Below are 4,683 nucleotides of genomic sequence, written 5' to 3' on the forward strand. Positions count from 1 at the left end.
CCTCCATACCTCCAACATGAGCCATTGTTGGAAACAAAAGGTCCATTAGCAAATGCAATTACAAAGGTCAGGACATTTCAAAGTTGATCACATGCAATATGTGTGAAGATCTATTAACCGCATTCAAAAATCGTTAAATACAGAAAATAACAGATTTAAAGTCTTACGAAAGATAGTTCTTTCAAGGGTTGGTTGAAAGGAACGTTAAATGAGTGCAAAGTGAGACACGCCACTTCAGTCTAAGACATCCACAAGCCGTATACGCAAATGAAACAAGCTTGGGATTTGATGTGGCAAAAGATGATTTGCGTGAGAAGTGAAATAATCTAGAGTAAGAACGGCACAAAATGGAAGGGAAGGGAACATTAATTAGTCTCTTATTATGGAGAAATGAAATATTGGGCACCCGGTGTTTGAAACAAGCTGATTTATTCAATATTGAGACAGAACATTAATCTCCATCTCAGGTATAGGGTTATTCAGTGCAGCAGAAACAAAATCTAAGTGCCAGAATGAACATGGTTCAGTGCCCAATGGGGGCCCAGTAAATCCTGTCCCATTCTCTGACGTTCGCTTTGGTATTTACCCAGCATTCCCCGCGACAGAGGACGTGCCGAGCCCAGACTATAGAGACCCAGTGCGCAGGCGCGAGAGCGAGCTGTGTTTTGAGCATGCGCGGCGCGTGCAATGGCGAAATGGACATGGTGAAAATCTGTTCCGCAAAACTGTCCTTTTTCAGCGGGTCGGAGGTGAATAATGGACCAGCGGGTAGGCGGGGAGGCTTCATAAATAACTCGTGCCCGCCGCAAGCCCGGAATAATAGCCGGAATGTCGGCGGCTGCTGCCTCGAGGCTTTCTCCCGGTCACAGGCCCAGGGTAACGGCGGCCACCTTTGTACAGGAAGGCAGGGTCAGTCCTCTGCCATCTTGGTTCAGTGAGCAGCAAAGCGCATGCGCAGCCATCTTGGTTAAGTAACAGCTTAGTTATATTATGGACACCTCGGATTTCTCACCATCTCCGAGAGGCGCTGCTCAGCACTAAGCTTCTGGTTACATACCAGACAATTGTAACAGGAAAGCCCCAGAGCTATTCACTCCCAGGGTTAGAGTCCCCATGTACAGTCCCAGGGTTAGAGTCCCCATGTGCAGTCCTAGGGTTTGAGTCCCCATGTACAGTCCCAGGGTTATTTTCTGATAAGAACAATATAATATAATAAATAGGAGCCGGATTGGATCATTTGGCCCTTGGATCCTACACTTACATTCAATAAGATCATGGCTGATCTGATCATGGACTCAGCTCCACTTCTCTGCCCACTCCCCATAACCTTTTAATTCCATATCGTGCAAAAATCTGTCTATCTCTGCCTTAAATACATTCAATGACCCAGCCTCTACAGGTCTCTGGGGCAGAGAATTCCATAGATTTTCCCTCTCAGCGAAGACATTTCTTCTCATCTCAGTTTTAAATGGGTGACCCCTTATTCTGAGACGATGCACCCTAGTTTTAGTTTATCCTGTGAGTGGAAATATCCTCTCTGGATCCACCTTGTCGAGTCCCCTCATTATTATACGTTTCAATAAGATCACCTCTAATTCTTTTGAACTCCAAAGTTTATCAGCCCAACCTTCTCAACATATCCTCATCGGACAACCCCCTCATCACCGGAATCAACCTCTGAACATCCTCCAATGCAAGCATATCCTTCCTTAAATACGCAGACCAAAAGTGCATGCAGTATTCCAGGTGTGGTCTCACCAATACCCTGTACAGTTGTAGCAGGACATCTCTGCTTTCGTACTCTATCCCCCTTGCAATAAAGGCCAACATTCCATTTGCCTTCCTGATTATTTGCTGAACTTGCACACTAACTTTTTGTGTTTTATGCACAAACACCCTCAGGACTCTCTGTCTTTTAGCACTTCGCATTTTTTCTCCATTTAAATTATAATTTGCTTTTCTATTATTTCTGCCAAAGTGGGTAACCTCACATTTTCCCACCTTTTACTACATGTGACAAATTTTTGCCCACTCACTTAGCCTGTCTATATCTCTTTGCAGATTTTTTGTGACCTCAATTTGCTTTCTCACCCATCTTTGTTTCATCAGCAAACATAGCTATATTACACTCGGTCCCTTCTTCCAATTCATTAATATAGATTGGAAATAGTTGAGGACCCAGCACCGATTCCTGCGGCACCCCACTATTCACCATTTGCCAACCAGAAAGAGACCCATTTAACCCAACTCTCTGTTTTCTGTTAGTTCGCCTATCCTCTATCTACGCTATGAAGTATAATGTGGATAAATGTGAGGTTATCCACTTTGGTGGTAAAAACAGAGAGACAGCCTATTATCTGAATGGTGACAGATTAGGAAAAGGGCAGGTGCAAAGAGACCTGGTTGTCATGATACATCAGTCATTGAAGGTTGGCATGCAGGCACAGCAGGTGGTTAAGAAAGCAAATGGCATGTTGGCCTTCATAGCGAGGGGATTTGAGTACAAGGGCAGGGAGGTGTTGCTACAATTGTACAGGGCCTTGGTGAGGCCACACCTGGAGTATTGTGTACAGTTTTGGTCTCCTAACCTGAGGAAGGACATTCTTGCTATTGAGGGAGTGCAGCGAAGGTTCACCAGATTGATTCCCGGGATGGCGGGACTGACCTATCAAGAAAGACTGGATCAACTGGGCTTGTATTCACTGGAGTTCAGAAGAATGAGAGGCGACCTCATAGAAACGTTTAAAATTCTGACGGGGTTAGACAGGTTAGATGCAGGAAGAATGTTCCCAATGTTGGGGAATTCCATGAACCAGGGGACACAGTCTAAGGATAAGGGGGGAGCCATTTAGGACCGAGATGAGGAGGAATTTCTTCACCCAGAGAGTGGTGAACCTGTGGGATTCTCTACCACAGAAAGTTGTTGAGGCCAATTCACTAAATATATTAAAAAAGGAGTTAGATGAAGTCCTTACTACTAGGGGAATCAAGGGGTATGGTGAGAAAGCAGGAATGGGGTACTGAAGTTGCATGTTCAGCCATGAACTCATTGAATGGCGGTGAAGGCTAGAAGGGCCGAATGGCCTACTCCTGCACCTATTTTCTATGTTTCTATGTTTCTAATATACTGCCCCCAACCCAGTGAGCTTTTATCTTGTGCAATAATCTCTTATGTGCCAACTTATCCAATGCCTTCTGGAAATCCAAACACACCACATCTACTTGTTCCGCCTTATCCATCCTACTCATTACATCCTTAAAGAACTCCAGCAAATTTGTCAAAAATGATTTTCCTTTCATGAAGCCTTACTGACGCTGCTTGATTGAATCATGCTTTGCCAAATGTCCCACTATTGCTTCCTTAATAATGGCCTCCAGCACTTTCCCAATGATAGATGTTAGGCTAACTGGTCTATAGTTTCCTGCTTTTTTTCTGCCTCCTTTTTTAAATAGAGGCATTACATTTTCGGTTTTTCAATCTGTTGGGACCGCCCCAGAATCCAGGGAATTTTGGTAGATTACAACCAATGTGTCCAGTATCGCTGCAGCCGCTTCTCTTGAGACCCTATGATGTAAACCATCAGGGCAAGGTGACTTGTCTGCCTTTAGTCCCATTATTTTACCGAGTACTACTTCATTATGAATAGTAATTGTATTAAGTTCCTCCCTCAATATGCCTCCTTGATTATCCACTTCAGTATTACTCTCAGTGACAGAGTGTTTTGCTGTAATTAAACTGATCTCAGATTGTTTTGGTCAGATATTAACTCCTGCACGGTCCCAGCAAACACTCCCCCACCCTCGTCCCTCTGATGTTTCTGCAGGATTGCTTTGTGAAGTCGGGCTCATGGAGAGAAACAGCCTGCACGGAATGATCCCAAATTGAGCATCTCCAAGGGACAATGCTCCAAGCTTTAAACATTCTCTGTCCTTTCCCCCAGGCCCAGTTCCTTTGCTCACATTCTGATAAAAGTAAATTTGGAAAAGTGCACTTTGATTTTTACAGGCTGAATTATTGCAGAGAGCTGCGCATGCACGGTTGAGCCCCGCCCCTGTCTCGATTCCCAGTGAGCAGCAGAGCGCATGCACCCTCCCCTCCCCCAGCCCTGCCTGTGATCATCTTTCACTCAGTGAGCGGAAGCAGATGGTTTAAAACAGCCGTGAATGGAGACACCGTGACCCCGGGGTAAGGCAGCGAGCAGCAGCCTCCTTACAGCAGCGCAGCGCTTTGGGAGCGTGTCCGCAGATGGGCTCAGAGATCGGCATTGAGTCCGGGGGAAGTTCAGGGAGAGTCGGGGGCTGTGTAAGAGGCAGAGTTGAGCAAGAACCAATCTCATTGTGTGGTGTGAGTCAGGAAAGGGAGAGGCCATTTTCAGTCTATATGTGAAAGCGTGTGTCCAGGGTAAGGGAGATAGAATGGTCAGAATCTGCTATTTACAATCTGCTGGTTTCTCTCTCCAAACCAGTAATGAACGTTCCTGGTTTAGTTCCCTCGGGGGCTGTATGTAAGAGGCAGAGTGGAGCAGGAACTAGTTCCGGGACATGCTGTGAGTGGGGGAAGGTAGAGGCCATTCTCGGGCTGTGTGTGGACAGTGTAAGGTAACAGAGAAAGTAAACTGCCTCGCACTTTTCAAATCATTGCTGCTTCCTTTCCCCAAATGAGTAGTGAATGTTCCTGATTCA

This window comes from Pristiophorus japonicus, unplaced genomic scaffold, assembly GCF_044704955.1.
Source record: "Pristiophorus japonicus isolate sPriJap1 unplaced genomic scaffold, sPriJap1.hap1 HAP1_SCAFFOLD_30, whole genome shotgun sequence".
In the NCBI taxonomy this organism is placed as follows: Eukaryota; Metazoa; Chordata; class Chondrichthyes; family Pristiophoridae; genus Pristiophorus; species Pristiophorus japonicus.